General features: G+C 40.9%; 1 protein-coding gene and 1 non-coding gene across 4 annotated transcripts in view; one reads left to right on the top strand and one right to left on the bottom strand.

The window, feature by feature from the left end:
- Positions 1–24708, bottom strand: part of ADAMTSL1 (ADAMTS like 1) — an 892695-nt gene that overhangs the window by 46426 nt on the left and 821561 nt on the right. The window lies entirely within an intron of this gene.
- On the top strand, positions 21491–21594 carry LOC112302926 (U6 spliceosomal RNA). The gene has a single exon (XR_002974598.2). It is a non-coding gene; the product is annotated as a U6 spliceosomal RNA (small nuclear RNA).

Raw genomic sequence — 24708 nt, 5'->3', positions numbered from 1 at the left:
TGGAGATAGCAGCAAAAAATGTCAGTAAACTTGAAGATAGTTAAGCAGAAATTATCCAATGTGAAGAACAGAGGGAAAAAGATTAAAGGTAAATAAACAGTCTCATGGATCTGTAGGAAAATATTAAAATATTAAAAAGTATTAAAATAATTGAAGTCTAAGAAGGAAAGAAGAAAATGAGACAGAAAAATATTGGAAGAAATAAAACTACTAAATTTCTCAAATTTTTGAAAAACTAAAGCTCCGAGAAGGTTAACAAACCACCTAGGTACATTATAGTCAAGCTGTTGAAATTAATTAAAAAAACCCCAAAACCTCAAAAGCCATGATGGAGCAACAAGGCTGGGCTTCTTCTCCTCCCTTATTAAGTAGAAAACTAGACAAAAATGTATGAAATGACTGTTTTCAGACACTGGGCAACAGACCATAGAGGACAGTGATGTCTGAAATAAGAGAAACATTAGGTGAGCCCTACGAATTCCCTGGCTTCCTGCCTGAAGTCATATTCTTCACTGTGAAGTACAGAAGGTATGCATGTTAGTTTCTTAAGGTTGTTAATAACAAAGTACCACAAAATTACTTGATAAGCCAAGCCAAGAAGCAGGAACATGTGACTGATAACCAAGATAAAAATTACTCAATGGAAACATCAAAAATTGACAGGGATGATAGAGTTAGTAGACAAAGGCATTAAAACAAGATATTAAAAATATGTACGTATTTAAGAGAAAATATGCACATAGTGAGGAAGGAAATGGAAATTACAAAAAGGGTCAAATAAACTTCTAGAAGTAAAACGTATTTTATGAAATAAAAAAATCATGGGATAGAATTGATAGAAGACTTAATACTATAGGAAAAAGATTTTTGAAATTGAAGGTCTAGTAGAGAAATTATCCAAAGTGAAACAAGAGAGAAAAAAGACTGAAAAAATAATTGAGTGTCAAACACATGTTAGATAGGGATATAATTACATGGGTGCATCTGTTAAAAGTCTATTGTAAGAGTTGTACATTTTAATGTATGCAAATTTTACCTGAAACAATTATTAGTAGAGAAGGGGTGGAGAGTAGGTAGAAGTACTAATAAAATAGAAATGGCAGAATGTTTTTTATTGAAGCTGGGCGATGAGTATATGAGGGTTTATTATGCTATTCTGTTTACTTCATACATACATGGAATTTTTTATAATAAAAAGGAAGTAATATGTTTGCATTTTCCAATCACTGATTGTCATAAATGACTGGGTGTCTAAAGAATTTTTACATATTCTGTTTATTCAGCTCTATGCATTTAAAAAAATTATGTTTTAACAACAAAAAATTTGTTGGTGTTCCAACCTATTTGCAATTGTTTTGTCAAATATTTTATAATCTGCCCAACTTGAAAATTCCTGCTGGCCTTCATACAGCTCTGTGGAAGTCGAAGATCACTTTCATTTGTACTTCTGTCACCTTTGATTCTGACAACTTTAGTTTGGTTGTTCTGTATGGCAGAAGCTGCTAGTTATCCCCTCATATCCATCCTTTCCTTCTTATAGTAAAAGAACCCCTGAATTTCAATTAGGTGTATAGCTGCCTGGAATGGAGACATTTCCCATATGCCCTTGCAATAAGGTGTGGCCCAAATGATTACATTCAATGAAATGAGAGGGAAAGTCATGTGTATGCATCCGGGGGCATGTCCTACTCCATCCTGCTGTTGAGAACGTGTATATAGAGCAAACCATCCTGGCTTAGGTGGATCAGGGTAATACTCTGGGATTTCAGAACAACAGGAGTTTAGACATTTTTTGCCTGGGTCCCTAGATGGCAGTAGGTTGCCAGACCATGCCTGGGCCATCTTCCTCTGGACCACTATGGGAGACAGGAACATACTCCAGTCTTGCTGCCTGTTATTTTAGGTGTGTGTTAGAGGTTGCTGAGTGTATATCCTAACTATGACAATCCAACATTGTTTCCTTACGGGGGCAGTGTGCATCTGCTAAATAAGTTATCGTATTTTCCTTCACATGTGAATGGTGACCATAGAGGATGTGTAAGTGTGACTAGTCGTCTGGACTGGAAATGCTCTAGGAAAGTCTACTTTCCACAATAAAAGAGAAGACCAAAATAAACTAATTATAATTAGGTAAATGAACAAGATTGTCAGTCATCTCCTTTTTCTCTCATCAATATGTCTTTCAATGCTTTTTAATTGAATGCATAGCTTTTTCTCCTGAAAGGGTTACTCTGTACCGAAAATGGGTGCCCTCATCTGCACATGGAGTGCAGGCCGCTGTGCGTTTATGTAGATGTTTATGTGCATGTCTCTATATGTACACAGCGGTCTCTGAAGTTGGCCAACAGCAATAGTCAAAATAAGGAATCTAACATGAATTCCCACTGTGCATGTTCTCAGTGAATAATTATCCACATTTCCCTGCTAATGAGAAAACCTGGCTTGTAACAGGGGCTCCTTCCTGTCACGGACTTTGCTCGTTTGTTAAAGTAAAAGAAATATCAATCATTTCTGGAAGGTGAGCAATTTCTGTGTGTGCCATGTTCAAGGACACCAAAAACCATGTGCTAATGCATTCCATGCCTCAAGAGGGGCCAAATAATGAACCCCTCTGCTGGCCCATTGCTTCATTGAGGACGTCAACAGTATTTCATGCAGGGGCTAGCATCTCTTTTTCTGTTTCCCTCCCAGCTACATGAATGTTGACCATTTCCACCCACCCAATTTCAAGACTTACCCCAGGAAATGGTCAGTCAGCAGGGAACGACAGTGCTGTCTCTCCTCAGCTCTCAGTTATTATAGGTCTTGAGTTGGTTGGGTGGCTGAGGAGGAAGCAGTGCTCAGGAAGGCTGCTTAGTTAATGGGAGTTCTGGCAGCAGAAAGCCTCTCTTTATCAACCCTTCTAACCAGTGAAAGAAAATATTGCTTTTAGGCTTCCATTCCTAGGTCCACTGTGGCTCTAAATTGAGCCAAAGCCAGGTGTGATTCACATATGTGAGAGGATTTTCCTCCTAGTTTCACTTAATTTTTTTTTTTTAAAACCACATTAACTGGAGAGTGGTAAAAGTTTAGAATGAAGGAGATATGTACAATAAGAAAAATAAATTATATGTGAAATTGTATCCTCTGGGAGTCAGTTTAGCTATAACCTGCCACTAGTTGACACCCCTGATTAAGTCAAATCGACCTCACTGACTTTCTTCACTTTTGTCTCCTATTTCATGTTGGTTTCTGTAACTGAAATAGCATCACTCAGGGAAACAGCCTGAGTTCAACAGGTGAGGGAAATATGGGAGTAGAAAATGGGGAGGCCTGGTGCCCTGGCTTCTATACCCTCTGTGGTAGAGGCTGGCTTGTCTTATTGGCAGTGGGAGAGGGCAGGCTGCCTTTGAGGCACCTGCCTAGAAAGAAGCTCTGAACTCATCATGATCATTACTCAATGAATATTGTTGTTTATTTGAAGGGCTGAAAATCAGCAGGATTTCTGGTCTGCTAAGAGATGGGCAAACAGCTTGATTTGTGGGCTTCCTTATAGGATAGATCAAGCCAACTCAGGCGTTCATTAGCTGCTGGTCCCTTGAGTGAGCCACATATGCAGAGTTCACTTTCATGAGTTCTTAGCCTTGATGAGCGGAAGGCAAGAGTTCAGAGTGTATATTACCCCTCCTTTCTTTCCCTTCCAGCCAAATTGCTCAGAAAAAGGCAGCTGAGCTTGATAAATGGAGTATACAAAGCAAGAATGTAAATGGACTGAAAGAGGTTCCCAAGGAAGGATGGTTTGAAAATGGGGAAACATAATCTGAAAAGGGAGGAGGAAAAAGTAGTGTGCTGAGGGTTTTCACTGATTTCACTGCTATCTAAAGCTGTGGCAGATTAGGACGTGCTGTGTAAAAATATTAAAGACGTGGCATTATTACTTCATGAGCTGGCTCCAGGCCTGTCAGCATTTCCATTAGAATCCCGTACTTTTCATGGAGTAAAAACTTACTATAAAAATGATGTGTGCTGGGATGAAACTTGGCACTTGGTGGAGTCAGTCTGGGAGTCCTTTCCTTAATTTAATTTTACACAACTGGAAAACACTCAGCCATTTAAAATTTATGGAGGGATCTCCATTCTGCGCCTAGTATATGGTGTGTACGGGCCTCACTCTAAGGCCATGAGGTGACTGGATAGAATCAGGGAAACTGCATTTTCTGGCTCCTTCTCCTCTTAGATTTGGTGTCCCCTTGGGTGACAGAGATGGTCTCTAAAGCAGCATTGAATGAGTGAGAACTGGCACCACGCAGCAGGCTGAGAGGTGTGATTAATTCACATTGGAAAAAACTTAGTTCCTTACTCCCCATTTGTCAGCTGGACCCCAGAAGGCTGTGGGAGAAGACAAGCAACTCTGATTTTCACTCCGATTTCTGGGACCTCCCAAAAAGCTGGTCAAATAACCAGGCCAACACTATTCCCATATACATTTGCCCAAAGAAAACTAACTTTAAAACATTCCTGGAAAAAAGGAACTATAACAAGCCCATTTTCCATTCCCCAAATGTCTTTTTACCCCTAGGGCAAGCTCTGGGTTTCCATTGGCAGGGGGTTTGCTAATGTCTCCATGCTCCTGGGCATCTGGTGGAAGAACTTGATATATTTCTCAGCATGAAAGCAGCTCCATCCAGACTTATGACTTGATTAAGGCCTTGCCTTCTCCAAAATGAGTTGGTTATGGCTTGGTTACTGCTCTTACCTCTACCCTTAGGTACCTGGTTATTCTCTTACAGGTAAGAAGGTGGGAGGCTGCTGCTGATGCCCATGCATAGGCAATGCTGGCTCTGAACATATGACTGCAATGTCGAAATTAGCGTTTGGCAGTGCTGACCCCCAGGCTTATCCAGGGTTAACTGGGCCGCCTGAGGTGGGGGGCGAGCGGCCCGAGGAAATTGGTCTGATTTCTTTAAATTCACAGTAGTGTTGATTGGGATGGAAGCTATCTCAAGTGGATAATACACAGAGTTCCCATGTGTCCTTCTCTGCCAGCAGGCTCTTGGCATTAAACACACCTTTAAAAACACATCAGCGTTTTTTTTTAAGTTTCAAATTTCTGGGTTTATAAGTCCCTGGTTGACTCTCCCCTCAGGCTGCTGGCAGGTGCTACCTGGCCTGCAGGAGGGAAGACTGTGCTGACCCCAGAGGAGGCCTGGCTGCAGGCAGCCTAGAGCTGAGAGGAAGGGCTTTTGATCCACTGACAAGATGGCCTTTTAATGAACTCCAGCATGAGGATCACACTCAGGCCATACCATACTTTCAGAGGTCCCAAGTCAGAACTTCTCTCTGTGTGTATGTTTATTGATTACAGCCACTGAGTCTAGATTCTGTTAGGGAAGAGACTGATGTTTCTTTTACATTTGGTGCGAAGTGGAACAATATTTCAGGACTTTCAAGAAGTACTCTGTAATAATCAAGGTGCAACTGCTGTAGAAGGAAACCAGTTTTAGAGTAAAACCGTGGACTCTGTGCATATTCTCTTCCCTTGAGTAATAATAGAGCTGTTCTCACCCCCTCACTCCAGCCAATGGAGAGGGAAGATAGAAAATATCCACGTTAGGTTGGGGGGAAAAAAACCAAAGCCAGCAGCAGCTCAGAGCCAACATGCCTTCATGAACTCAACCTAGGTTTGGCTCTGTTTAAGGGCCAAAGCCTTTGCAAAAGAAATAAAAACCCCCACAGGCAAAAAAAAAAAAAAAAAAAAAAAAAAAAAAAAAAAAGAGCCTTTGCTCATAGCCCTGTACACACACCATTTCAGTTCTCTTCTGCTGAACCAAAGCCACAGAACAGCAGTGGATATGAAGAATGGCTAATATGCATAGCAGGTATCCTGAGAGGCCTCACTGGGGCACGCCACAGAGTTCAGCGGCGAGTCACAGGAAGGAGCAACTGCTGACGAGGAGTTCCAGAGTGAGCGGTAGGGGTGGAGCTGGGGGTGACGAGGGGGAGCATGAAGACCTTCCCTGAATTTATTATTCCCATATAAGTCTCCTGGGTCTTGAGGTTCTAGAAACTTCTCAACAAAGTAAAGAAAATAATAAACAATGTGAGTAAAGGGAATAAGGGGGAGAGTTAAGCAGGCGAACTGAAGGTGGGATGTGAGCCACGTGGAAGGAGAATGAGGAGTGGGGAGAGGTGGCGGTAGTGAGTGTAAGGATGCTGCTAGCTAACTTCAGCTTGGGTAATAATATATTCTGGCAGGCGTGATGGTCTGGCCTCTGGCAGCCAAGCCTGGAGAGTGTGTGGTCTGTGAAGGGCCCATAAATAGAGATGTCCTGTGAAGAGGAGGACAGAAACCTCCAGCCATGACTGGAAAGGCCACCACGGCAATGTGCATCTGAAGGAGAGTAACTGTCCGAATGCCCGCTTTGTCTTGCAATAGACATTTTTTGTACTGATTTGTTTGGCTCCTAATCCTCCTTGAGTTTGATTCCCAGATCTGCCTTGGTTTTCCATTTCAGAGACTTCCTTGGAGCATTTGGTGGGCTCCCTGATCTTTAGGGCCAATGCTGGCCTTTGAAAGAATCACCTGGACTTAAAGGCCCTAAAACCAATGCTGTCTCCAAGTGAGGCAGAACACATGGAATATTCTGCTGGGAACAGATAACTTCTTGATCAAATTCATTGTTTTGAGGATTCTCCAAAGCACTCGCATCAGCCGAAGGCAGGAGGTCTAGAATGGAAAATGCATTTTGAAACAGGGGCCATTTACCTACTCTCTGTATAACTGACAGAAGTGAGAATGAATGTTCCCACTAATCTCCCCAAAGAGATATGAAAAGCATAAAGGTCTGGGTTTGGGCAGAGCCAGGCCACTCAGTGTGGGGATGGGCAGGGTTATGTCTATTGTTCAGTAACCTCTTTGGGAACCCATACTCCACTTTAAAATACGTAATTAGCATTCACTAGAGTTTTGCTCCCAGATCTTCCTAAAGACTAAGGATGAGAAATCTCAGAAAACAGAAGGCAACATTTTCCTATAGCAATGAGATTTTTTTTTCCATTAAAATTCACTTTTGGATTATGATTATTCTGGGGTGGGGGAACGTGCATAGAAAGTATTTAAAATAAGATACTCACATATTGCTTTTGACTCTTTGCTTTGTCAAAATAACTTCTTAAAAACTAAGCAGTAGAAGGATTTTTGTCACTGTTGGTAGGAAAGCTTAGCACAGGAGTTGGCGAACTTTTTAAAAAGGCTACATAGCAAGTATTTTAGACTTTGTAGGTCATGTGGTCACTGTCACAAGTACTCAACCCTGCCATTGTAACCTGAAAGCACCCACGGGCCATACATAAATGAAATGGAGATGAAGTGGGTGTGGCTGTGCCCAAGTAGAATCTTATAAACAACTGGTCATCTAGACTTGACCCCAGTTGTAACCCCTGGTCTAGGGTGTGAGATCATTAGGGTTTCTGTACACTGAGAACACACACTGTTGTAAACTATTAAGTGCCTGTGCAAATTTATTTTTACACCCAAAGACAACTGCTGTTTTTATAAGAGAAGATGAATTCAATACATTCTTGGCTAATTAATAGGCTCCAATTGTTATTTTAAAAACACCAATACATGTTCGACATGTATTGCTGAATACAGGTTAGACATTCAGGAAAATACAAAAACAAAATAATCCTGACCACTACAAATGTTCCTTGCAATCACACAGATGCACATACACTGCTGGATAATTGATAAATCTTGGATAGTCTCCTCATCAAGGTGTGTGTCGCCCTTTTAAATTGCTGCTTAAGATTTTTTACATGCATATCAGAACTTTTGTTTAATCAGTTCTCTAGATAATTACATTGCTTTCAATTTTTCACTAATTAAACCATGGTATGGTGACTTTCTTAGTATATACATCTCTGTATCCCAATATCTCCTTAGCTTATATTACTGAGGTGGCATTAATATCGTTTAGAAATATTGGTATACATTGTCCAGTTGCCCTCTAGAAATGTTATAGTGATTTACGTTTTGGGCAACAATGCATGATAGTACATGTGAGTCAACTCTTGGATATTTTGGTTGATAGGCAGAATAAACTCCCCCAACAATATCCACATCCTAATCTCTGAAATCGACAACTATGTTACCTTACAGGGCAAGAGAGACTTTGCAGGTATGATTACAAAAGAATGTTGGGATGGGAGATGATCCTGAATTATACAGGTAGGCTCAGTGCAATCACAAAGGTCCTTATAATAGGAGGACAGGGGGTCAGGGTGATAGTCAGAGTCCCTGGCCACTTAAGATTTAATGTTGTAAACAAGTACCTTGCCTATATCTAGGGCAGTATTCAGGGGCCTGCCTGGCAAGAGATCCTTTTCCTTCCAACACAAAGTACAAAGGCTGGGTGCTGCCCAGCGTCCACTCTTCTGCCCCCCCCCCCCCCCCCCCGCCCCGGTCTTGCCCTTTAGCTTGTAGCCTGGAAGCAATTTGATTTCTGTTTAGAAATTCTGATACCACCAATTCCTCTCCTTTTCCCCTTCCTTTCTTAAATAATTCAGTCCAAAAGCCATTCTGTGAGGCCAAAGAAGGCAGTGTTGGTAGGAAGAAGGGGGGTGTCATGGTAAATGAGAATGGGGCATTGAGCCTGAACAGGGTGACAAGGGGTCGTGGTGATGACTTGGTGAGGGTTGTCAGAACCTGAATGGGATGATGACTAAATCCATATGGGCTGCGAGGCAGTGCTGATAGAATATTGCCTATATAGAGATGGCTTTATTAACTAAGTAGATATATTACAGATAGCGGACAGCACAGAGTTACAAATATTGAAAGGGTGAAAAATAGAATAAATCTTGTGGAGTTCAGTAAGAACTGGCGATACAAGAAAGGGCTCCTGGGTCCCAATGTATAGATAAATTTAGAAATGTAGCAGGTGTGTTTGCACATTTGTGTATGCATATATATATATATATACACACATGTATACACAGATGTCTCTACTTCCGTGTACTGAGAGAGCCTCAGAGTACTGACACGCCAATACCAATGAACACACCTGACATTGAGATCTTGGTTGCTAAATACTATTTGTTAATTCTGAAGCAGGGAAAGTTCAAGATGAGCCTGAAATAGCTTGTGGCAGAAAATAATGAAGTTCTCAAAGAATGATATAGACATGTTAAGGGTATAGGAGTCATCTTAAAGGGGCTCTCATTGGCTGAAACTGGGAAATATTTTTTACATCAAAATAAAAAAAGGAGAGCAATAGATTATAGACCACTGAGTCAGACAGGAATCCACGAGACCATGAAGACATAAATAAATGAATAATTTGAAAGTTTAATGATGAATGAGATATATACCATAGTCTCAAAGCACCTCTTTAACAAATACTTACTACAAGGGGAAAAATATCTTTACACTAGAGAAGTTTGGCAGCTATCACCAGAATTGGTATTGACTGTAAGGCTCCAATGGAAATCATGGTCATGTGATTGGGTGCAATGAGGATGCTTCTGCCAAAGATGCATTAACTTGAATCTAATCATGAGGAAATACGAGACAAATCCAAATTGAGGGGCATATTTTAAAACAACAGACCCATAATCTTCAAATTGTTAAGGTCATTTATGAAAGTCAAGGGAAATCCGAGGAATGGTTCCAGATTGAAGAAGACTTAAGAGACATGAAAACTAAATACAATGTATGATTTGAGACCAAATTCTTTTGCTATTAAGGACATTATTGGGACAACTGGCAAAGCTTGAAGGAAATATACACTGGGTGATAGGGTATCAAGTTGTCAACTCAGTCTCAGATGGATCTAGTAGAAAAAGTTCTTTCAACTTTTCTTTAAGCTTCCAACTTTTTTGTATAATTGAGGTTACTTCAAAATAAAAGTATGGTAAAGAAAAAATAAATTCTTATATCAAATCAAGAAATAAAACAACATGTGAAAGGAGAGAGGAAACCTGCTCTACCCATCAAGGCCTCAGTATTTGGAGGACTGGGGAGCTGAGAAACATGAGCAACCAAAGCGGCAAAACTGCTGATGGCCCGGAAAATGGGGTTTTGTTTTTAAAGATCTGAGGAGAAATCATCAGCTTTTGAATGAAATGAAGTCATTGCATTATAGACTTTGAGTTATCTGTAGTATTTAAAGAATAGAGAAGCCATTTTCAGAGATGATGGGTAGAGAAAGGAAGAAAAATCCTTCCAAAGTCATGGAACAGAATGAGGTTTTTGGCTTATTAAATATAAAAAGCTTACATTTAAGCTCTGTAAAGATGGCTTAACAAAAGTCTTGTTTGTTTTACTTTATCTGCAATTTAACTTTTCATTATATTTTTTTCCTCTGCAACCTATACCAATCTAGAAATAATTTCAGTGTGTTTAGCAGAAAAATCTGTAGCACAATCTCAAGGCCCTCTTCAGTCTCTCTGACATGCATTTCTGAATGAAATGTGATAAGTCAGTCTCTGAACCATGGCTCTGAGCAAAGGTCTGAGATGCCGAGAAAAGTTCATTAAGGTGGAGAACAGCGGGATTACAAGGAGGATAATTAAGAGGAGGTGCAATCTTTTTTATTGTGCATGTAGGAATACTGTGGTCATTTTCTTCTGGGCCTTCATTCTTTTTTCTGGGCTCAGGAAGCTGGCAGGACAATAGACAGGCAGGCCTGTGCTGGCTTATCTCTCTTGATACCACTTCAAAGAGTCACACATTAGACACAATGGTCCTTGCCACATTCCAGAAAGAGCCTTGAATGAATTTTTGGTTTTATCTCCTTGGTAACCAAGGTACAGGGAGTTCATTATTTCTGAGCAGACAACTGCCAACAGAGAAATGGAGAATTTCATAACCATAATGAATTTTCACATAAAAAGATTCTTGACAGAATGATATTTTTGGAATGAAACTTGTCTTTCTACATACCTTTCAGAGATAAAGTGTGAAAGGTGAAGGATAAAAGAGTTTGACCTTTTAAACAAATACAGACATATTACTAGGTTCTATTTCTAGAATTACAGTACAATTATCATCATCATCATTTTAAAAAAATTTGACCTAACCTACCTCTGGCCCAATCTACTTTCCAAGATGTATTTTTATAGGCTCTGGTGGATAGGGAACAGCCAATGGACAACAAAATCCTTTTTTAGCATATAAGTTTTCAGAGTGTATAAATCCTTTTCTATTTTCAGCAAGGTTACCTGCAACCACACTAGCATGGGGATGTCCCGGCAAGGTGTCTCTCCCAGAATATTCACAGAGACATTTTAAACAAAAATAAAACCCAACTATAGCAGTGAATTCCTTATTGTGATTAAGGGTACTGAAATGTGATTCTGGCTCATTCCTCTGCTTTCCTTTCTACCAGCAAAGGGAGGGTGTCTCCCAAGCTGTTAGCCTGGTTTCTGTGGGCTGTGTGATGGTCAAGATACCATGTGGTTCTCAGCACATAGTAAAGGTACAAGAAATATTTGTGGAATTGAAGTAGGTGTCCAGTTCAGATGTTATTCATTTATTCTTGAATAATTAATATAGACACACGACTCAAAGTCTAAATGGTAATAAAAGGAATTCTGTGAAGTTCTTCTTACACCTCTTTCCCTCAACCACCTGGTTCCTCTCCTTACTGACAACTTTTTTTATGTATCTGGAGGGTACTTTTTGGACATAAAAAAAGAATTCAAGCTGATGCCCCAAAGAATACCACACCTTCCACTTTTTTTCTCTTCAAGAGTGAAATACAGTTCAGTGGTCTGCCTTTTGCCTCTGGGGGCCTTCAGGCCTAGGGAATTCCGAAAGTTCTAATGTCAATAATGCCAAAACCCCTGGGGAACAAGGAGAAGAACTTAAGATAGGGGCGTGTGTGTGTGTGTGTGTGTGTGTGTGTGTGTGTGAGTGTGTGGTGGGACTGACTTCAAAACTCTTATCCAGAAGACAAAAAGGTATCATAAAGCTGAAGGTGGCTAGTAATTCTCCTGCTCCACATAAGATAGGAAGAACTGAAGGTAATTATGGTAGGAGGTTAAACAAACTTTCCATAATACCTGCCGAACTCAACTTCTCCAAAACACAGCAGGTATATAACACACGAAAAGGTGAAAGACTGCAAACCTCCACAAGTGGTAATAGGTAACTGATTTGAGACAAGACCATGCCCAAATTTTGATTCCCTTACAACATTTATTTGTACAAGAAGCTGAATCCAGGAATGTGGACTCCATAGGTCAAGTACTGGATGGAGAACAGGACTTGTCCTTGCCACATTCCTCTCTGTCTCCCATGGAGGGGGTGTCTAATTCACACCTGTGTCCCTTTCTTGGCCCGTCTAATCCCATACATCCTTCTTGGTGCTGCTTTGGTCCCATTTCCCCATCATGTCTACTCAGATGCTGTGAGATCTCTGTGTTTTCTGAGTGAGACTCCCCAGGACAGTCAGCATCCTCCCCAAAGGTTCCTTCAAAAAACAATAATGCAATCCCTATTACAGTGTGTCACAAAGAGGAACAAGTGCAGGCACTGCTGTTGTCTAGAAAGGGGCTTTACAAAAGGTCCAGAATCTCTCCTGAGACTCTGCCTTCTCCTTGGGGTCCCAGACATTCTACCCTGCAGCCATCCTCATTTTTGACCCCAGGAGTTTACAAAATGCTTTTACATTTTACTGTCATTTGATTCTAAAATCAGTCCTCAGAGATAGGTTTTTAACTCATTTTACTCATGAGAAAGGAAGACTCATAAAAGCTATGAGACATGACCTCAATTCAACTCCTGTTTCAAAGTTCACGCTTTTTCACCCTTTTGGTTCAGTAGTGAGCAAAAGCCCTTTCCTTTTTCTTGCTTAATTTATATAATACAGGCTAAAATTTCCAAAGATAACTTGACTAAGAAGAATGTTAAATTAACTTGCAAATATGTAACAAAAATATAAATAGCATGAAGTTGGCAAGTTGATGAAAAGGTGAGTTGAGGGAAGTTTGAATTTAGCTTCTTTATCCCTGTGTCCAGGACCTGGGTCCCAAAACTATTCTTTATTTTTTCCAGCTTTACTGAGACATATAACATTGTGTAAGTTTAAGGTGTGCACGTGTTGACTTGATGTACTTATATATTGCAAAATGATTACCATTATAGCGTTAGCTAATACCTCCCTCACGTCACATAATTGCCATTTCTTTTTTGTGACAAGAACATTTAAGATCTACATTTTAGCAACTTCCAAGTATATAATACAGTACCCAAGGGCATTCTTAAGTTTCCCTGCTTCCTCCACTTTAAGAATGGGAGGGTTGGGGCAAGAGCATATACTACCAAGGTAATAATGACTAATGTTAACTGAGCACTTACTGTGTGCCAAGGCACCACTCTAAGCACTTTGCATATATTACCTCATTTACTCCTTTCAAAATCCCTGAAGTTACATGCAGTTATTGCCTCTATTTTATAGTCAAAGGCAGAGAGAATTTCCAGAACTTGCCCAAGGTCATGTAGCTGTTAGCATGTGGCAGAGCCAGGCATTCTGGCTCTAGACACTACACTTCTACAATGCTGTGCAAGCCCTAATGTGCATGGGAAGGGGCCCAATTGACAAAAACATGAAACTTAGATGGAGAGATGGGAATAGAATTTTCAGGAGAGAACTGAAACCCCTGAAACTGTGATCTTTTGTTATTAATTCAGTCCTCTCTTTAACCTCCCTCCTCAAGTACTTAGACTGCTTTCTCACTTCTGTGTTGATGTTTATAATGAGACAAAATGTCCCTTGATGTCAGAGGACATACCTCTTCTCTGCTCCTACCCAGAACATGGCATAGAGGGAACCCTTCAATACGGTATCCATCTCCTGGATGATTTTTCAGTCAGTAATTCATGTTCACTGTGGCACAAGTTTTGATCCGATGAGGAAGGACTTACAGCAGATCAGAGTGAAGAACAGAATGAATTTCTTGGTTTGTAGATTCACCAGGGTAGCAGGAAATAGAGGCAAGAAATTAACATATATTAGCATCCACTTTGTACCAAATACTAAACAGGGCACGTTGTTTATGATATCTTGTTTTTTTTTCATGCAAGGCTTAGATCTATATTATCTATGTATATGTGTGTGTATGTATACACAAAAATTTGGTGTGATTTTTTGCATGTATACAATGAGTATAGCAGTATCACATGATTTATAATGGCACAGACATAACTATCGACTTACGCTGCAATTGGTGTGGTGACAAATGGCCATGTGGTGGTTTTCTTTTTCTTTTAATTATATTTTATTTATTTTACTATTACAGTTATCCTAATTTTTCCCCCTTTGTCCCCCTCCACCCAGCAATCCCCACTCCCTCAGGTAATCTCCCCGCCATTGTTCATGTCCATGGATCATGTGTATAAGTTCTTTGGCTACTCCATTTCTTATACTGTGTTGTACATCTCTATGGCAATTCTTTAGCTACCTATTTGTACTTCTTAATCCCCTCACCCATTCACCCATACACCTCTCCCATCTGGCAATCATTAAAATGCTCTCTGTATCCATGATTCTGTCTCTGTTCTTCTAGTTTGCTTTTTAGATTCAATTGTTGAGAGATATGTATTTATTACCATTTTATTGTTCATAGTTTTGATCTTCTTCTTTTTCTTAAATAAGTCCCTTTTACATTTCATATAGTAATGGTTTGAGCCCTGGCTGGTGTAGCTCAGTGAATTGAACGTGGGCCTGTGAACCAAAGCGTTGCCAGTTTGATTCCCAGTCAGGGCACATGCCTGGGTTGCAGGCCATGTCCCCTATAGGGGGTGCACTACAGGCAACCACACATTGATATTTCACTCCCCTTCTTTCTCCCTCCTTTTCCTTCTCTCTAAAAATAAATGAATAAAATAAAAAAAAAATGGTTTAGTGATGATGAACTCCTTTAGCTTTTTCTTGTCTGCCCTTTGATTCTAAATGATATCTTTTCTGGGTACAGCCATCTTGGCTGTAGGTTCCTGCTTTCCATGACTTTGAATATTTCTTGCCAGTCCTTTCTAGCCTTCAAAGATTCTCTTGAGAAATCAGCTGACAGTCTTATGAGAACACCCCTGTAGGTAACAAGCTACTTTTCTCTTGTTGCCTTTAAGATTCTCTCTTTTTCTTTAACTTTTGGCATTTTAATTATGATGTGTTTTGAGCGGGCCTCTTTGCATCTATCTTGTGGGAGACCCTCTGTGCTTCCTGGATTTGCATGTCTATTTCCTTCACTAAATTAAGGAAGTTTTCTTTCATTATGTTTTTCAAATAGATTTCCAATTTCTTCCTGTTTCTATTCTCCTTCTGGAACCCCTGTCATGTAAATATTGGAGTGCTTGAAGTTGTCCCAGAGGCTGCTTACACTATCCTCTTCTTTTGGATTCTTTTTTCTGCTTGTTGTTCTGATTGGCTATTTTTTGTGTCCTTATGTTCCAAATCATTGATTTGATTCTCAGCTTCATCTACTCTACTATTGTTTCCCTATAAATTGTTTTTTATTTCAGTTAGTGTACCCTTCATTTCTGACTGGATCTTTTTTATGCTGTGGAGGTCCTCACTAAGTTTCTTGAGCATCCTTATAACCAATGTCTTGAACTCTGTATCTGATAGATTGCTTATCTCCATTTTATTTAGCTCTTTTTCTGGAGTTTTGATTTGTTCAAATTCATTTGGGCCATGTTTCTTTGTCTCCTCATTTTGGCAGCTCCCTGTGTTTGTTTCTATGTATTAGGTAAAGTTGCTATGATCCCCTGTCTTGGCAGTGTGGCCTAATGTAGTAGGTGTCCTTTAGCATCCAGTGGCACAGCCACCCCTATCACCCAAGGTGGGCACTTGAGGTTCACCCTTCATGTGGGCTGAATACACCCTCCTCTTTTGTTGAAGCTTGATTTCTGTTGGCAGGTCAATGGGAGGGATTTACCTAGGACAGTCAGCTGCAAGGACTGTCTGTGACCACTTACCACCAACTTCTGCCCTCTGTGAAAGATCAGCTGTGCAGGGGCAGGGTAGTGGTACTCTGATGTGGTCTGTAGCTATCCACTGCATGTGCTGACCCTGGGGTTTTTAGGGTGGTGAAGGGCAAGGTCAGCCCCAATCTGTGATCTGCTCAGGGATACCTACCTGAGCTATAAAGCAATCTGAGATGGCTGCTACTTCTGCTGGGCTTGGAGGTTCCCAGGTGAAGCCAAGCTGTGAACCTAAGCTGGCTGCTGCCGTATGGGCCTGGGGCTACTTAGCAAGAGGTATGGGGGCTGGGAGTTCACTGAGGCTATCTGTTGCTTATTTGAGAGGATTTACAAAGTTGTGGAGCATGAGCCAAGACCAGTCATTCATATGGAAAAGCCAGTGTCAATAGCTTGGGTGGGCCCTCAAGATGGGTGGGATGGAGCCTCATGGGATCTCTAGAGGGGGGAAAACAGTGTCAGCCAGGTTGATGGAGTCTCAGATATGGTATCCACCTGCCTGCTCTGTGGCTCTACACAGGGAGAGTTCAGGAGAGGGATGATAGCCTCTGCCTTCCTTTCTGTCTGGGAGAAAGCTGTCCCCCAGCTCTTGCCTTGACACTAGACACTTCAGTTCCTCCCCATATGCCAATGGTGCCTTTCAAGCTGATACCCTAATGTTGGAACTAAGAAGGATTGAGTCTGAGTAAGTTCGTGTGTGAGTTCTTTTAAGAGGAACTGCTTGGGACTCCTGAAGTTTCTTTTACTGACTCAATCCCCACTGGCTTTTGCAGCCTGATGTTATGGCTTTTCTTTTTGGCACTGGAACCCAGTCCTGAGGGGCCTGGTGTTGGGCTTCGACACTTTGCTCCTGAGATTCCTCCCAAATTCTTATTGTCCACATGTGGTGTGGGACCAGCCTGTTCTGTGTCTCTGCCCCTCCAACCAGTCTGGAAGGATGTGGTTTCTTTAATTCTGTAATTGTCAGACTTCCACTCAATTCAATTTCTGACAATTCTGAGTGATGGCTACTCTATAGTTTAGTTGTAATTTTGATGTGGTTGTGCAAAGAGGTGAATCGTGTTTACCTATGCTGCTACCTTGACTGGAAGTCCGCATATGATATCATATTTAACCCTTAGTATAATAATTTGGTGAGATGGGCATTATTACTATGGTCTGAATGTTAGTATCTCCCCCTACCCACCTACCAAATCCATATGTTGAAATCCTAATGCCAAATGTGATGGTTAGGACATGGGGCCTTGGGAGGCACTTAGGTCATAATGGTGGAGCCTTCATAAATAGGTTAATGTTCTTATAAAAGAGACCCCCCCAAAAAAACCCCTAGCCCTTGCCACCTTGTGAGAACACAGCAAGAAGGGGTTGGCTACAAGTGAGGAAGAGGGCCTTCATGAGAATGCAACCATGCTGCTGCCTCGAGTACTGTGAGAATAACATTTCTCTTGTTTATAAGCTACTCACTCTGTGGCATTTGTTATATCAGCCTGAACAGACTAAAACAATTATTTACAAATGAGGAAACAGATGCTGAGGATTTAGAAGCAGATCTTCTGAGGTACCTTGCTCCTCTCCACTCTACAAAGTAGTCATGATCCTCTCTTTCCTTCTGTCATCTGCCTCTGGGCCCTGGGACTCTGTCACACTGCCTCTGGTGCCACACAGACACAAGGAGGCATGGAACCAGACTGGGTAGTTTCAAGAGCTGATGCAGGATTAAGGAAGGATTTATTAGGGAAAGTGTAAAGTTCCTCATTTTCCCACTGATGGACTCTCAATACCTGTCTAGTTCAGGGGCATCCAACTCATTCATGTCATCTTCTTAGACATGGTGGGGAGGAAACATGGGCCTGGGAATTGTGTCTTGGTGCCAGCAAAGTGCAGGGGCAAGTGTCAGTGAGTTTCTCAAGGTCCCCCTTTCCTGACCATTTCAAGGCTTAAAATAAGCCTGTGCCTGGATGCTTGCTGTGGCTGGAACAGTGGCTAGGCAGGGAGATTTACTGCCTTGCTTTCTGTGTCCAACTATTTTAAGAGTCACTTATACTGTAGTGTCTGTGTAAATTTATGGATGTTCACTCTTCAAAGAACCTCTGTACTCCTTCCTGCGGCTTTCTCATAAATGCCCTCTGAAATACTGACTTAGTTTTACACTGTATGTACTATAGAGCTTCTTGAAGTCCCTTTGGGGTCTCTGTTCTTTTCTTTGGATTTTATGTTAAAAAAAGACAAAAGTGCATAAATATGTGCCATAAACAACCACAAAATGTTGATCTTTCTTCTTAATAGCAAATTGAGTTCTCTTTGAGGGAAAAAGTATAGGAAATCAAAAGCATTTTCCTTGTGATATAAAACTTCAGGTGCCCAATATAAATGAGGAAATGGAGACCAACTGATGTCTCTTTGAAAAGGGTCAGGATAAATTCCTCTTCTCTCCCCTCCTGATCAGTATGCTGGCCCTCTCCTGTGCTTTTTTCCCTTTCCTGTGCATCACTTTCCTTGCCACACCTGCAATTTCTGATGGGATGGGCCACCATTGTGGACTAATTTTTACCTAACCTTTGACCATCAGAACTTGTTGTTCTCACAGCTATCTTTAGAGAGGAAGTTCTGATGATCTTAGTCTTCCGAATTAGCCTATGAAAAGTGACTTCCCAGCAGATGTGGCCTAGGTTACTCACTGACTATTGCTGAGTGAATTTCCTCATAACTGGGTTCAGGAAGTGTCTGATCCAGCCTGTATCAGAAGAATAAGGAAGTGTACAGGGTGGGGTGATGCTGGAAGTACGTATGAAAGATGATAAAGCTACAATTATAATAGACATAAAAGATGGAAATGACTCAAGAGGACTTCCAAGCCAAGGGCCGATTCCCTAGTCCTCTTTCAAATCACCTGTGAATATTTATGCACCCTCTATTCTCCTCAGAACAGAAATGTTATTCTCATAGTACTGGAGGCAGCAGGGGGACTGAGAATCTAGCTGGGAGACATGACAGTGATGGGAAATATCTCTAATGTTACAAAGTGTGGTAGGTGAAGGGTCACATTAGTGGTCTACAGCAGGGGTTGACAGACTATGGCCTGAATGCCAAATCTGACCCTGTTTTTATAAATAAAGTTTTATCGGACCACAGCCACACCCATTTACATATTGTCTATGCCTGCTTTACAATTGCAGAGTGAAGCACTTGCAACAGAGACCTTATGGCCCTCAACACTAAAGTTTCCTACCTGGACTTTTACAGACAAAGTGTGTTCAACCCTTACCTAGAGTGGGTGCCTTGGGGGTGCTGTAGGGAGAGATCACTCCAGGCTGGAACACTGCAAGAAGGCTTCACATAAGGGATTAAACTATGTCTCAAAGACTCCCAGAGTTTGTCTAGAGAGGATGGTGTGGGAGAGGGTATTCCAGGTAAGGAAGGTTCAAGACCAGGGCAATTATTAGGGAAAAGTTTGACAGGAATGGAGAGATTATTTAAACAGGAACAAGATGGAAAGATGGATGTACAGGCTAGGTCTGAATAGCAACGAGCCTTGAATGCCAGGCTAAAATACTCTAAGTGATGAAACATACATTTTCCCATACAAGCCTCTACATGGGTAGTAGGGACTTTTCAAGTCCATTTGAGCTCTAAGAATCAGTTTTTAAAAAGTACTGATGCCTATTCCCATCTCCAGAGAGTCTGTCTTAATTGGTCTCAAGAGGGTCATTAAATTTTGTTTGTTTGTGAAAAACTTCCCCAATGACTCTATTTTGCATTTGGGGACCTTTTCCTAGAAGGAGGAAATAGCCAGGTATGTGCCTGCAAAAGCCAAGCTCAGGGCCAGGTAAATGCAGCAGGTGCCCAACACATGTGAATCAAATTAAATCAGCAATATTGGCTTGTCCCAGAGCCAGCCTGATAAGCCCCCATTTTACTAGAGTCAGCTATATCACATTCAGGTGATCACATGGTTTCCAATAAAAGAAATCACTTCTGCCCACCCTGGACTAGTCTTGGAAAAGCCCATGATGCTCAGTGCAATACTGAGTCTGTTTTTACATTTGGGCATTTATAGAGTTTTCTTTCACTGTTATTTTACCACGACCATTTACAAGGCCTTCCACGATGTGTCCCTGGCCTTGTTACCTCTCTGATCTTCTCTCCCACATACAACCCAGATGACTCCCCTCCTGCCACTACAATGGCCTCCTTGTTGTTCTTTGAGCACAGGAGGCATGTTCCTGTCTTAAGGACTCCACACAGGTTTTTCCTCTTCCCCAGAGGTTCTTCTCTTTTCTCCAATCATGTGCAAGGCTCAGTAGCTCACAGCCAGGTCTTTGCTCAAGGATTACCTTCTCACTGAGCCCTCTCCTGACCATCTATGTAAATTGAAATCGCATCTTCTTTCTCACATAGGTACTTGAATGCCAGGCTAAAGTACCCTAAGCACTTATTACCTTTCAACATACCATGACATTTACTTTGTTATGCTTATTTTCTATTTCCCCTATTACAATGTAAGCTCTGTGAGAGAAGGGATTTTATCTATTTTATTCTCTTCTGTATCCGCAGTGCCTTCAATGGCGACTGGAAATAGAAGGAACTCAAAAAGTATGTCTATTACACAAATGCTGAGAATGCTTTTACTCATTCTTCAAGACTGAGCTTGAACAGTTTCTCTGTAAACCCTCCCTGATTTCCCCTTTGACAAAGAAAGTTCTCCCTCCTTTGTTCGCTTTGGCTTCTTTTGAAACTGTTCAGTGCTTGCTCATACATTATTGACTGTTCTTCCTCCCCTACTGCTTCTGACCTCCACCAAGGCTGGGAGAGGGCATAGGACCTGGCATCTGAATCGAACCGGTCTATGTTCAGGAAATGAGCCAGAACTTGGCAACACAAGCTTTGGCCTAGTCTTTTCCTTGTAACCACACTTTCTGTATCGCACACCTATGTAGTACTCCATTTTATTCAAATGTCTTGACTTGAGTGGTCTGAAATGGTTCACTAGTACATGGAAGGTACAAGAATTTCAATGAGAAAAGCCTAAAAAATCTGATGCTTTTGAAAACCTTTTGTTTATGTGGACTATCTTTCTCTTCCCCCATTAATCTATTTGCCAAGTCCTGTTGAGGGTACTTCCTACATAACCCTGAATTTATTCACTTCTTTTCATCATCTCCTGCTCTCTAGTCTAAGCTGCAGTTATCTCTTACCTGGAATACTACAACCATTCCTAAATGGTATACTCTATCTAGTCTCATCGCCTGGAACCCACCCTCTACACAGCAGCTACAACAAGCTTTTATTTATTTCTTTTATCCTCACGAAGGATATATTTCTTTCATTGCTTTTGGAGAGAGGAAGGGAGAGAGAGAGACATCAATGTGAGAGAGAAGCATTGACAGGCCACCTCACCAAACCTGCAACCTAGGTTTGTGCCCCATCCAGAAATTGAACCCGCAACCCTTTGGTTATGGGATGATGCTCCAACCAACTGAGCCACACAGGCCAGGGTGAGCCACAACAAGCTTTTAAAAACACAAATCAGTGCTTTTGACAGCACATATACTAAAATTGGAATGCTACAGAGAAAATTAGCATGACCCCTGCACAAGGATGACACGCAAATTTGTGAAGTGTTCCATATTTTTTAAAAATAAAATAAAATCATGAAACAATAAAATAAAATTTAAAAATATAAATAAAAATAAAATCACAAATCAGATGATGTCTCTTCCCTGCTTTAAATCATTCAGCCTTTGCATTGCACTTCGCACAAAGTGAGAAAGTCTTACCATGGCTTACAGAGCGCCAGCAATTTGCTCCCACTTTTCTCTTCAATCTCATCCTAGGCCACTTTCCCCTTGGTTATTACCTCTGCTGGTTCCCCTGCCTGGAACGCCTTCTCTTCAGTTGGATAACCTCCCTTCACTTTCCCAATCTCAGGTCAAATAGTCTTTTCCTCAGAGAAACCCTGTATAAAGCTCAGACCAGGAGTGCTGTCCTGTCTCATGTCCCCGCAGCACCCATTTCTTCCTCTTTTTATCACTGCTCTCTTGTTTGAATTACTTTTCCTGCCAGCCTCAAGTGGGCCTATAGGAATTCAGACTGCACAAGGGCAGGTATGTTAATCTGTTTTGTTCATGCCTGTCCGCTCAGTATCTCGAGAACAGTGTCTAGTGCATAATAAATGTGCAATGATTTTTTTTTCCAATTTTTAAATTATTTTGTTGTTGTTCAATTACAGTTGTCTGCATTTTCAATTTTTTCTTGAATGAATGAATTAGGGGCTAGGTTTGTCTATCTTACTTACTGTGTATCTCTGGATCTAACACAGTGCCTGGCACATAATAGGCACTCAACAAATTCTTGTTGAGTGAGGAAATTGATCTTTGATATTGCCTTCTTAGGCCCTTTACCAAGGCTTTCAACTTTGAACATTAATATTTATTCAATGGCTTTCTGATATACTTTACTACCTTGAGGGGTTTATATCCTCATATATGAACAATGACTGGAAGCTCCACCTGAGATTCTAGCCATAGCTCCCTCATCGGTGTGACATGATTTGTAACTTCAGCATTGGAGAAAGAAATAAATTTTCACCTTTTAGCATGAGATTTGGGGTCAACAAAAGCACTGGTGCTCTTGTCAGAGATATCTGGAATTGGATCTCATGCCAGCCAGGCTCTGCAATTCTCAGCATTTTCAATAAGCAGAGAAGAAAATGTGCAAGCTGCTTGTCTCAGGTGGTTGGAAGGAAAACGCCACTGCCTGACCATGGGCCTTGGCCTCATTGCCTGCCTTCTCCAGGGCTGGAAGGGCTCTGAGAAGTGGAATTGTTATATAGGCAGGGCCCTGGGGAGCATGTTGATGCTGCTGAGATGTTGCTGTGTGTGTTGGCTGTGACCCTCAAGCCCCTGGCTGGGGAGAGGGGCCATGCAAAATGACTTCTTTCATGGAAAATCTTGACTCTGCGAACTCAGGTTTGAAGGCTTGAATCTCTCTCCTCTCGGTGAATCACAAGCCATGAGAAAGGCTGTGCTGTTTGGCTCTCTGAGTGTTAGCATGAGGAGTCCCTCTGACTGAGGCATTGGAGCTTGCTCCCTCACAAAGGAGAGTTTGTGACTAATTATAGGGGGTGGAATGAACCTTATGTATATATTCTGTAAAACATTCTGACGGGGCCTGGGCCTAAACAGGATATGCTGAGAAAAGTCCTCTTAAGCCTCATATCTGGTTACTGGAACCACCTGAAGTCATCTAATTCTGACAAAAATCCATGACCTTTATAATGCAGATTTTCTCTTTTTCCCGACCTTCCTAAGAAAGATCTCCATATTTTTCAGGCTCTTTTACTTTATGGAGAAAGCCTAACCCAGTGGTGGGATAAAGGGCAGAGTGACACAGTGAAAAGTGTGCCCCTGCTCAGACGCAGATGTGTGCTTACCACCACAGACCTTGTATCCTTTCCACATAATGAGGGGGGGTGGACTCATCAGTGGTTGGCAAACCTTTTCTGTAAAGGGCCAAAAGGAAATATTTAAGTCTTGTGGGTCAAACTGTTTCTGTTGCAAGCACTCAACTCTACCATTATGGTGTGAAAGAAGCCATACACAATACATAGTTAAATAAATGGGTGTGACTACATGCCAATAAAACTTTATTTACAAAACCAGATAGTGAACTAGATTTTGTCTATGTGTCTTTGTTTGCCAGCCCTGGGAAACATTCTCTCTTAAAGGCATCTATGTAATAATTCTAGAACATGATTATCAAGACTAGAAAACAATTACAAAAAACAATGAGAAAATAATTAATTAAATGGCAAAAAGCACATGCTTATCAATAATTACTTTACATGTAAATAGACCAAATAGACTCCAAGCAGAAGGCATAAGGTGACTGAATGGATATATAAAAACAAGGCTTGTACATATGCTGTCTAGAAGAGACTCACTTCAAATGGAAAGATACATGGATAAAAAGTGAAGGGATAGTACACGGTATTTCATCCAAATGGAAAGGAAAAAAAGTTAGGGTTGCAATACTTGTATCAAACAAAATACACTTTAAAAACAAAGGCTGTCATAGAAGACAAAAAAGGGCATTTTCATAATATAAAGGGATCAGTTCAATAAGATGTACTCTTGTAAACATTTATGGACCCAATTTAGGAGCACCTAAATACATAAAGCAAATACACAAAAGGAGAGATCAGCAATAACACAGTCATAGTTGGGGACTTTAACACTGCACTGACATCAATGGATACATCATCCAGACAGAAAATCAATGAGGAGACAGTGGCCTTAAATGACACATTAGATCTGATGCATTCATTTGCTATTTTCAACCAAAAGCATCAGAATATACATTCTTTTCGCCCAGGAGCATCAGAATATACACTCTTTTCAACTGCACATGGAACATTTTCCAAAACAGAGCACATATGAGGCCACAGAACAAGTCTCAATAAATTTAAGAAGACTGAAATCATATCAAGCATCTTCTCGGATCATAATGGTATGAAACTAGAAATCATTTACAAGAAGAAAACTGAAAAATGCACAAACACGTGGAGGCTAAATAACATGCTACTAAACAATGAATTGGTTGACAATGAGGTCAAGGAAGAAATCAAAAGATGCCTTGAGAAAAATGAAAATGAAAACACCATGACCCCAAATCTATGAGACACAGCCAAGAATAAGAAAAATTTCAAATAAACAATCTAACCTTATATGTAAAAGAGCTAGTAAAAG

The sequence above is a fragment of the Desmodus rotundus genome, chromosome 1 (genome assembly GCF_022682495.2).
Source record: "Desmodus rotundus isolate HL8 chromosome 1, HLdesRot8A.1, whole genome shotgun sequence".
NCBI classification, from domain to species: Eukaryota; Metazoa; Chordata; class Mammalia; order Chiroptera; family Phyllostomidae; genus Desmodus; species Desmodus rotundus.
This window is presented reverse-complemented; position numbering and strand designations above follow the sequence as displayed.